The 12,270-nt window shown below is 37.7% G+C and overlaps 1 pseudogene; it reads left to right on the top strand.

Annotated features, from left to right (window-relative positions):
- The window catches only part of LOC149231796 (delta-aminolevulinic acid dehydratase, chloroplastic-like), a 28,921-nt pseudogene extending 16,913 nt beyond the window's left edge, over positions 1 to 12,008 (top strand).
- Positions 12,009 to 12,270: the final 262 nt, after the last annotated feature.

Below are 12,270 nucleotides of genomic sequence, written 5' to 3'. Positions count from 1 at the left end.
ACCAAAACCATGATAAAGTCAAAACAAGTAAATGTCAGCTGGAAAAGGCCAGCAACACGTGGATCTTCCAGAATGGAGGGGAGTAAAAAATACTTTAAGATTTTTTAATATTGTTTTGTGTTATCAATGGGGTCTTGGTTGGTAAAGCAGGTGTGTTAAATACACCTTACCAAGGTTTAAATCCATCGTTAAATGTTTCACCCCTCAAGTTAGGCCCTGACTTGAGGTAACTAATTCTAGTTAGCACATCCATTAAATCATGACTGATGGAATGTTTCCCCAATCTTGTTGTCATCAGCACCTTTCCATCTCCTCTCACCTTTCCTCTTGCTTTTCTTTCACTAACGTGTTCAATGTTTCCACCTCTCACCTCTTTTTCCTTTCCTCACTTGTTTAGCATGACCACCTCATGTATCTTTGGCCCTCATAAACATGTTTGACATTTCCACCTTTCGCCTCTTTTTCCCTTGTCAATCTACATTACAAGATTGAGAGAGGCATCTCACTGAGGAGTGTGATACTCTAATGTGTCGGGTTCGAGGAAGTGTAGAAGAGGAGATTGCAAATCTAGATCAGCCAAGGGGATTAAGGATCGTATGAAGAAGTTATTAAGGAAGGCCACATTCGCATTATTGACCAATTTAATGCCATGCAGGTTATGGATAATTTGACACCAGAAATCCATCTAGATTTTCAGTTGGTCCTTGAAAAAAAATCATCAAATCTTTGAGACACCAAAGATATATCCCCTTCTCTAGGAGAGCATGATCATGACATTCCCTTGATTCTTAAAAGTGAACCACCAAATGCTTATTGATACCCTTTTGCACAAAGAATGAAATAAAAAAGATCATTCAAAAATTGTTGGAGGTGTTGTATCTCTAAGATGATAATGGTAAGCTATCATGCCAGAGCATCTAAGATAATTGTTTTGGGTGTTTTGTTTTAATTTGGAGGACCAATGTATGAAACAAATGTAACACTGTAATGCCTAACCTTTTGAATAATATTAATATTAAAACAGAGGGATGCTATTAAAATTCACATAGTGATAAAGCTTGTATGGTTGTGAGTAGAAACAGAGAAATGATATGATTATCACAATCTTCAGATTGAAAATTAAATAATCATAAGTATGAAAACCTTTAAACTATGTTCTGAAGGTTTAAAAGAATATGCTTAAGCTTACAAGAGATGCTGATGATTTATTGATTTAGAGGGAATTAATTAAACAAACAGTTCATTAATTCATTCTCTTTAAAGATTATCACTTCAGAAGCTTATGGGAATATATTGAAACCCAATTATTCCTACCTAGGTATGTCTGTAAGACATAAGAATATAAAGAAAAACATAATGAATAATACTGGAAAAACTTACAGGAAACACAAAACTGTGTAAATAAGAATTCAGAATCTTTTTCTTTTATATTAATGATAGAGAAAAGTCAAGTACATTTGATGCTTAAAAATGATTCTTCAAGGGTGCAACCCTTGATAACTCGTGAAGAGAGTTATTTATACAACAGTAGAACTGAGAAAATATCCTAAACTATTTAAAAAAAAACAGATTATTACAAAATCAAAATAAAAATTGTTAGTTGATCTGGCACTATTTTGGTGCTGAGGTGTTGATGACTGTCGCTAGAAAAGTTAAAAAATGTTGAAGCTAGCTGACTGTTCCTCCCAAGTAAATCACCCTTCAGTCAAGTAAATCTGTCAACTCTTCCCAGCGTTTCTTTTCTGGGATAGATATATGAATTACTCTTCTATATATTTCATCCATCTCTATATATTTAGTAAAAGTGGGTTTGACTAAAAATATGTGTCTGATTTCATTCAAAATAAAGAAAGTATCCCTTAGTGTATTTACTACTAGTGTTGGTGTTGGTGAACCTCTGATGTTTGAAACTGAAGCTGCATGTTTTCCCACCTCTGTCAACTTTTGAACATAAGCCTCAATTTGCCATTGATCACAAGCATAGAGGGTAAACCCTTGCTGGTCAAGGGTTCTATCCTATTGAAAAACCTCTGAACTATGGTATTGACATTGCTACACTTTTCTTGTAGCTGAAGGATGAGGTTTTTCTTGGTGATGATATTATTTACCTCCAATATAGTTATTTTTTTGTCACTTATGCCTAATTCCTCAAGCTCATATCTATCTTTGGAATTTAGGAACTTGATTATATCAGAGGCAATTTCTAGGATATCCTCAAGCTGTTTGGTAATGGTTTCAATTGCCTCTTGGGATTTCTCTAAGAGATATTTCTGATCAAACACTATCTTGATAAAGGGCCAAATATCCTTGATTGATTCTATAATTTCTTCCCATAGGATTTCCTTTGCTAAACCCAATTTGTTTCCAATGAAAGATTCCTTGAGTTCCCTTTGTAGTACTTCAATCTGATCTTTGAATTTGTTCAACTCAGCTGCATATCAAGTATCTGCTATTGACTTCATAAGTCCTAACTCCTTGAGTTCATCCTTCAGTTTATTAATTTCTCCTATCTGGATAGATAGGTTCTGAACAGCTTCAACAAGTTTTTCAGCTCCTTTTGCTGCACCTGTAGTTGATGTTGTAGCTGAAGTGGAAACTTTGGTGGTGGGAATTATTGTAAAGGGGGACTATATCCATTGGATTTTGAGCCTTGTTAACAACTTCCTCTTTTTCCTTTACCAGTTTCTCCATCTTCTCCTCCACTTGTTTGATCCGCAGATTTTGTTCTATGATGAGCTTCATCATATCAGACTTCTCAGTTTATGTCTCCTCAATTTCCTTGGCCATTGGGTCCTCCGAAGCTAGCAATTTCAGCTCCTTCTTTGATGCTACAATTTTAGCATTCTTTTTATTAATAATCTCTTTTGTAGCATTTATATTTGAGGGATCATATCCCATCTTCAGCACTAGATTCTCCAAGGATTGAATCTTGGTATCCTTTGCTAATGAGGAGACTTTCTCCAACTTAAGCTGTGACTGAGTGTTGGCCAATGTAACCTGCATTTTTGACAAACTCATGGCATTGTTTGTCAAGGTTCAAGCAATCATTTGCCCAATTTGTTTGTGCATCTCAATTTGATCAATTGGATGCACATCCTTCACATTGAACTCAAAAGAGGTCTTCTTTTGATATTGAGCAGCAGTCCTAGGCTATGGAACCTAAGCCTGCAGATAAGCCAATTGCATTTTACCCTTCTCAGAGTCAAAGACTAAAAGAAGTTTGGCCTGAGAACTGGAGGAATGATTCTAGAACTGTGTGTAGGTGTTCAACTTCAACTTTTCATGTTAGAAAATTATATATTACAGAGCAATGGAACACATAAAATATTGTAGAAATATAAACAAAGAAAACACATAAAACAAGAGAGACATAGTTTGGGCTACGTCCATGGAGAAACAGCTAGTCCTTCCTTTTATATTATCCATCAAACTGAAGAGATACAACCTACATCATATCCGCTATAATTCCCTCTTCGCTCTCAATCTCCTCTCTCTTCTTCACTCCGAATACAGATCTACATAGGCGCAATACAATTCCCTCATATATAGCGAGGGGTTGCCTACTAGGGAAAAAAACCCTAAATTAAACATAACTTCTACCATCAAATCTCTGCCTAATGAACAACCTATATTTACTACGAAATTACAACACATTACAAGGAAATTTTACATCTATTTTTAGCTTCAGGGGCGCTGCCCCCGACTCCCTCAGACGCCCCCTGCAACGAATATTTTGCGAGCGGTGTTGCCACCCCATTACGAATTGGGTCCAATGCAATGATATCTTTGAATACAGAAGATAATCAGGCTCCACACTCAACAATCTCCCACTTGGAGACTGATTATAGCAACTCCACCACTGCTTCATTTGTTGAACAATGACTCCACTTTGGACCTGGATGTTTCTCATCTTCTTCATCATACATGAAAACCAATTGAAACTGAGAATATTCTCAGTTTCTCCCCGGTTACAACTTTTGTTAACATATCTGCATGATTCTAGCTAGTGTGTATCTTTTCCAGATTCGACTATCCATCTTCAAACGCTGACCGTATGAAATGGTACTTGAGCTGTATATGTTTAGTCTTGGAATGAAATGCAGAGTTCTTTGCAAGATGTATGGAACTTTGGCTATCACTTTATAACCTGCCCAACTCCTACTTCTTACCCTATTCATCCAGAAACCTTTGTAACCAAATCATTTCTTTACTAGACTCTGTAGCAGCAACATACTCTGCTTTTGTTGTTGAGAGTGCAACAACACTTTGCAATTTTGAGACCCAACTGACAGTTGTTCCACCTACAGTAAACACATACCCTATTGTGCTCCTCTTGTTCTATCGCCTGCCATATCTGCATCAACATATCCCTATAGAGCAATGTTTGAACCACCAAAGCATAATGCTTGATTTGTGGTACCTCTCAAATACCTAAGAATCCACTTCACCGCCATCCAATGTTCTTTTCCTGGATTGTTCATGTACCTGCTTACAACTCCCACTGCTTGTGCAATATCAGGCCTTGTGCAGACCATTGCATACATTAAGCTTCCAACTGCTGATGCATATGGAACTTTAGACATATGAGCCATTTCTTCCTGAGTCTTGGGACACTCCTCCTTACTAAATTTGAAATGGCTAGCCAAAGGTATACTAACTGGTTTTGCATTCTTCATATTAAACCATTTCAACACCTTTTCTATGTACTCACTTTGAGACAATGTTAATTTGTGATTCTTCATGTCTCTAGTTATTCTCATACCAAGTATTTGTTTTGCAACACCCAAATCCTTCATTGCAAATGCGTTCGCCAATTTCTTTTGAGCACATTTATGTCCTGCATGTTAGAACTTGCAACAACAATGTCATCTACATACAATAACAATATAATATAGCTGCCATCATTTTGCCTTTTGAGATAAACACAATGATCAAAGTGACATCTAGTATAACCTTTGTCAGACATAAACCTGTCAAATTTTAGAAACCACTGCCTTGGAGCCTGTTTTAAGCCATACAAGCTCTTCTTCAACTTGCACACTAGTTTCTCCTTCCCTTTTACCTCATATCCTTGTGGCTAATGCATATATATCTCTTCCTCCAAATCCCCATGGAGAAAGCCTGTGTGGCTACTTTTACAGATAAAGCCTAGAGGGTCACTAAAGGATCCTTGGTAATAGCAAAAGGAGAAAAGGTTGGTACATTTTATTTATGCAATGGTATTTATAATCCTGTTAATGCTTTAACCTCTACAGGAGAAGATACAGAATTTTGGCATCATAGGCTCAGGCACATGAGTGAGAAGGGGATGCAGATTCTTCACTCAAGAAATTTGTTGCCAGGTTTGAAGCATGTTGATTTAAAATTCTATGAGAATTGTGTTTATGGAAAAGAGAAGAGAGTCAGATTCCTCAAAGTTGGGAAAGAAAAAAAGAGTGAAGAATTAGAGGTTGTGCATACAAATGTATGGGGACCTGCTCAGGTATCATTTCTTGGTGGATCTCGTTATTATGTTACTTTTATTGATGATACAACCAGAAAAACCTAGATTTATTGTATTCGAAATAAATCTGATGCATTTGATACTTTCAAGAAATGGAAAGCTTTGGTTGAAAATGAGACAGGAAAAAGGTTGAAGTGTCTCAGATCAGAAAATGGAGGTGAATATTGCAGCAAAGATTTTGATAGGTGCTGTTCAAAGAATGGAATTTGCAGAGAGAAGATAGTTCCAGGAACACCACAAGAAAATGGTGTGTCAGAAAGAATGAACAAGACAATCATGGAGAAATGGAACACATAAGATATTGCAGAAATATAAACATATAAAACACATAAAACAAGAGAGACACAGATATATGTGGTTCACCCAGTTTGTTCTAAGTCCACAGAGAAACAGCCAGTCCTTCACCTCCCAACTGCCCTGTTGAAATAAGATTTTTCTTCAGATCTGGAACATGCTTTACCTCCTTCAATAGCCATTGATTTCCATTCTATTGTTTTATGATAACTATACCCATTCCAATGATTTTAAAGGGTTTATCATCACCCAATCAAACCTATCCAAAATCTCCTAGAACATAATCATGAAAATGTTTCCTATCATGTGTGGCATGGAATGAGGCCCTTGAATCTACCACCCAGGCATTAATAATATTTTCTAAGGAAAGAATCAAAGCATCTTGCAACACATCACCTGTTACATTTGCTTCATGATTATTTTCTTGCTGCGCGTCTCCTTCTCTTCCCTTCCGAGACTTGCAGTATTTCTTCAAGTGTCCCTTATTCCCACATTTCTAGCACACTATTCCCGATCTGGACTTGGATCTACTTTTCCTTGACTTACTGCGATATCCAAGGCTCTTTCCTCTTTCCATTTTTCTTCCCCTAGTCTTTGCAATCAAAGAATTACCTGATGTCTCACCGGAGCTTTTCCATCGCATTTCCTTGCTAAGGATTGTACCGACAACATCATCAAACTTTAAAGTACTAGATCCAAAGACAGTGTTACTAATGGCCATAACTAAACCATTCCAACTTTCTGGCAATGAGCACAAAAATAAGAGAGCCCTAACTCCATCATAAAAAATTTCCCCTACAGAACTTCACTGACTGGTAACTGTATTAAATTCATTTAAATGATCAGCAACAGATCCACCTTCTGACATTTTGATATTAAATAAACGCTTCATAAGAAATAGCTTATTTAAGGCCGAGGGTTTTTCATATAGTTTGGTCAATGTCGACATTAAATGCTCTGTTGGCGTTTCCTTTGAAATATTAAATGCTACCGATGTTTCTAGGCACAGCCGTATTGTTCCAAGTGCCTTTCTGTCGAGAATATCCCTTTCTGTGTCTGTCATACTCATCGGCTTCTTTACCTTTCCGCACAATGGTTGGTACAGATTTCTCTGATACAGATAATCTTCCATCTGCATCTTCCACAGATGGTAGTTTTGGCCGTTAAATGTTTTGACCCTAAACCTACCATCTTCCGCCATTGCTCCCACTTGAACCAGGAACCCTTCTCTCTTGCGAGTTTATCAGCCAAATAGACCTTCGGCTCTGATACCAGTTGTTAGAAAATTATATATTACAGAGTAATGGAACACACAAAGTACTGTAGAAATATAAACACAGAAAACACATAAAACAAGAGAGACATAGATATACGTGGTTCACCCAGTTTGGGCTACGTCCACGGAGAAACAGCCAGTCCTTCCTTTTATATTATCCAGCAAACTGAAGAGATACAACTTACAATAGATTTGCTATAATTCCCTCTTCGCTCTCAATCTCCTCTCTCTTCTTCACTCAGAATACAGATCTACAAAGACGCAATACAATTCCCTCATATATAGCAAGGGGTTTCCTTCTAGGGCAAAAAACCCTAAATTAAAAATAACTTCTACCGTCCGATCTCCACCTAATGATCTGCCTAGATTGACTACGAAATTACAACATTTTACAAGGCAATTTTACATCTATTTTTATCTTCGGGGGCACTGCCCCCGATCCCCCCACAACGTATATATCCTAATTTTAGGGTTCCAATAAGTTGAGAATCAGAAGTCAAACTTCTGATCCCAATTATTGATGATCTCCTAGTTGAACTTATGGACCAAAGTTTTTCACTAAGCTTGATCTACATTCATGATACCACAGATCAGGATGAAAGAGATAAACATCCCTAATAGAACCTTCAGAACACATGAATATTATTATGAGTTTCTAGCGATGCCTTTCAGTCTTTGTAACTCTTTATCCACCTTCTAGAGCCTCATGAACAAGATTATCAAACTCTTCCTACACAAGTTTTTGTTGGTATTCTTTGATGATATCTTGATCTACAATGAAGCATGGAAATCCCACATAAAGCATGTTAATAAGTCCTTGCAACTCTTGAGAGACAACCAATTATTCATGCAATGTTTCAAATGTGTTTTTGGGGCTCTTGAGGTTGAATATTTGGGCAACATTTTAAATTAAGTGAGTATGAGTTAATCCTAATAAAATGGTAGCTATGGCCTTGTCGAAAAACATTGATGAGCTTGAGGGGAATCTTAGGACTTAGAGGCTACTAGAGGAAATTCATGGAAAATTATGGCAAAATTGTAGCTCCATTAACTTTCCTCAAAAAGGATGCCTTTGTTTGGAGTGAGGAAATAGCACATGCATTTGCTACTGTTGGCATTATGTTTCTGGTATGGCTATATGTTACAGATGTTGTACTTGATGGCAACACCCATAGCAAGGCTCTCAATATGTTGAAAATCAAGAAGTACACAGGAGAACAGTTCAGAAGATGCGTACCCGCAGGTACACCGTGAAGGGACCACGGACAGACACGCAGGGCAGCCGTTCAGGAGGTGCGTACCCCCAGTGCACTCACTTCAAGGCAGAGAAACGCACACGTGGGGTTTCTTATGTTTAACCCTTGGTATTTAGCCGACGGTATTTGTGTTATTATGGTTTTGGCTCGTGGTATTGATCCATGATTTTAGGAGGAGGTTGCCTATATAAGGCAAAGGAGATCACTTGGCTAAGTATCTTTTGCAAATTGAATATCTTAAGATCTGAAATATTGGGTTACTGTTTTAAAGCTTGATCTATATGGAAGGAAAGTTGAAAGTGAATCTGTGAAGGGTGATCTCTCGAGCGCATGATCAGATCTGGGCATCTGACTATTTGTGGCACACTGGTGGACTACTAATTCAGCCCTAATCAGAAGTACGCAGGTGTTTAACGGTTCAGGTGCGAGGGTACGCAGAGCAAAAACAGGAGGGCTGCGTGGGTACGCAGCGCAGAAGAAGGAGTACTGCGTGGGTACGTAGAGCAGAAGAAAGGGAACCGCGTGGGTACGCAGAGCGACGAAGGTTCAGGTGCGTACGCACAGTAAAAGCACGCGGCGCGATAGTATCTATGAGTGCGTGGTTACAGTAGCAGTACGCGGCGCGATAGTGTTTCTGGGTGCGTACCTACAGTAACAGTACGCAGAGCAGTTGAAGAAGCAGTGCGTGGGTGCGCGGTGAAGCAGAAGGCTCTCTGCGGGTATACGCAGGGGAGCAGAAGGTGCAGTGCGTAGCGACGCAGTCCAGTGAAAGAAAAACTGCGTATCTGTCTTAAGATCTTCTGTTGACTGAATTTTTCTGTTGATAAGGTGTTCTGGGTTTAGTTCTGTTATTGTTGATCTGGTTACTGCAGTTGACTGTGTAAATTACATGTACTTGATGATCATTTGATGTTTATGGATCCAGTTTGAAAATTCATGAAAAGTGGAAGTAGGGGGTTGTAGCTCCCTTCCAGGAGAGACTGGAAAACGAGAGAGAGTTGTAGCTCTCTGCAGGTTGCAGCCTGCGTACTGGTAAAGGACTGCACCAGTACAAAATCCATTGTAAAATGAGTTTCTAATTTGAAAGAAGATAGAGACATATTGCAACAGGTGGTTTTCACCCACATTGGGTTTCCACCTTACATCTGGTGTTCTTTGGTGTGACTATCTGTTTTTCTTGTGACTTTCTGTTTTTCTTGATTCACCCCCCCTCTCAGTATTATTTCCAACAGCTACTGTTAAGGATTCCGTGTGCACCACTCTAATATTATCCATGCTTAACTTTAATGAGAATTTTGTCTTGGAATGTGATGCATCAAGTAGAGGTCTCGAAGCAACGTTGATACAAGAAGGATGCCCCTTGGCATTCACTAATAACCAATTGTGTGACTGTAATGTGGGAAAATCCATAATATTGGTAGGAAACTTGATATAGATAGGAAAGATTTCTTTTCTGACTGACATCATCTTAAGTCCAGACACACTTCCACTCTAATACCTTGTGGTGCCACTTTTTTGTTCTATTTCAAATATGAGTTTTAGTAAGAAGTTAGAACCTTTGTGGACATGATTATTTTGTTTCTCAGCATTGAGAACACTGACCTGGCAAGGATGGAACTACACCTAAAGAAAAAAGGACTAGCAGCAAGTTGAAACTATAACAACAACAATATTTAAAAGGTTTACATTTTCCAGCAAAAGTATGTACTACTTAACATTCACATTGTTAGCAAGAGGTTAGGATTAAATATATAGATGGTAATTTTTCCATTAGTGACTTATTAGCGTGAGTAGTTATTTTCAACTTTGGGGGAGAGATCTCACATCTAGCTTATGACCACTTGAGCTAACCGATGAGATTATTCAAGGTTTTCTTCTTGTGTAGGATATCTCTACTTTATTTGGGATTGCCTTGTCTTGGTTTTACCTCTTTTAATTTTTCATTTTACTTTCATTTTTTTTTGGTCTAGTACCATTATCCTCTCATGTACTACTGGCATGTGCAAAATTTTTGATCTCTAAATTTTGATTTTTTAAAATTTAATCTTTTCATCGGTTTTTGTAATCTACTATAAAACTATTTCATTCTCTTCAGAACCTTAAAACTTTGGTTCTAGGATTCTATTTCCTTTAACAAGAGACTCCAACAACGATGTAGAAAACATTAATGTTTCCTCAATTTTGCAGTGGTTGCATTGGCTGTAGTCACCTCAAGGAGGGACAGAGGATTCTCAAAAGGCTTTTTCAGAATTTACCCGGGGGGGTGAAAGTGGGCATGATTTTGATCCCTTTATGGTGGCCTTGAATGAGGCAAGGAATTAGGATTAGCCCATTAAGAGCTGAATTTTGAAAAAGTTATATAACGTTTTAGTTTGATGAGATGTATAGTTTCGAATTATTCAATACTAGTTTTTATGCATTCCCTTTGTTTTTCCCCATATCATATCGAATTTGGTAACTATGGTATTTGCATCACTGGTTACCCTTGTTCATATCAGTTAGTCATAGCCTAACAATTTGGGCTTTTTGGAATCCAACAGATTTGGCCACCTCAAAGTTTCCCCTACTAAGAATTCTTCTCAAACTCTCCTTTACAATAAGAGGGAACTTAGGAAGCTCTCTTCACTTATAATTTCCATCTTAAGCAAAAGATCGCATAGTTGATGCTGGATAATGGTAGCCAAAAGAACTTGTATCACTTGTGATCTTATCACTAGGTTGTTGTGATCTACTTCTTAGCATGACCTACTAGCGAGATCATAAGGTAGTGTATGGATCTCACAAACTTATGTCATCGTCTCTCAATTCCTTGCGACATGGAGGGATGGACCTCAACTTAATCAATATCCATAAGTTTAGGACTCTTATTTTAATTTAATGTTCACACCCTTCCCAACTTATGATAACCTACTCCATGGATTTCACACTTCAATAGGGAGTTACACTTTTAAGCATCTAGTCAAAACTCCGATTACTCATTTTCCGTTAGGAATTTCTTCACTCAACTCAACAATGAAGCAATTTGAGTTACACCCCTCTAAGAACAAACTTGTTCGTGAATCCCTGCAACCTAAGGATATGTTGTCAACTCCTTTTTACACATGGTTCAACGACCCATAGTTAGCTTGATTCTCCAACGAGTACATTCACATTATTACTTTGTATAGGAACATGTTTTGCGTTTGTGGCATGCACTTTCACTTTAGAGTATGCTCTTTTTGACCTTGTCCCAACATCCACATAGGTCAATCAATCACATCCACATCGGTCAATCAATCTGACACACAGTGCTCCAAATATAAAATATATGAAAACTACAAAAGTGCTTGAATATCAAAATTAGAAGAGACATAACAAGATGAACATCAAAATTTTCTGTACAATTTATTTGGTGGATTATTGGGAATTGAATGTACTTGAAATATGTTAGAAAGTTGTTCCATTCCTTTGGAAGCTTTCTGTCCACAAATTAATCTATAAACTCCTTGATATGATGCCACTAGTGAGATGATGGTGAAAAATGAATCAAATGAACATTTGTGTGACTTAAATAAGTGAGAATCAAGTTTGGGAGGACTTCACCACCTTATTTGATATAGGAATGAAAAGAGAATTAATTTTTTTTTTTATAAGTTATTTTATATTCTTGTAGGTGTCATTTGGAAGAGGGAGAGTTTAGAATTACTCACGGTATTGTGGTAATCCTAGGACTTCTTATTACTTGGGAACGTCACTCTTAAGTACTAGGGGTGTCTTACTTTAGTAAAGGATATCACCACTTATGTTGGTTGTCATCCATTGTGTACCGAGGATGATAGGGAAATCCCCAAAGATGCTAACATGCGTGGAGGATGGGGGACAGAGCATTGGTTTCTTTTCTAACATTCTACCGACATTTATCCAACCCTTCACCTATTTCCACCTACCACAATTTTGTACAC

Source organism: Pinus tabuliformis, chromosome J (assembly GCF_031772625.1).
Source record: "Pinus tabuliformis cultivar Carrire ecotype Pingquan chromosome J, CPIR1, whole genome shotgun sequence".
NCBI classification, from domain to species: domain Eukaryota; kingdom Viridiplantae; phylum Streptophyta; class Pinopsida; order Pinales; family Pinaceae; genus Pinus; species Pinus tabuliformis.
This window is presented reverse-complemented; position numbering and strand designations above follow the sequence as displayed.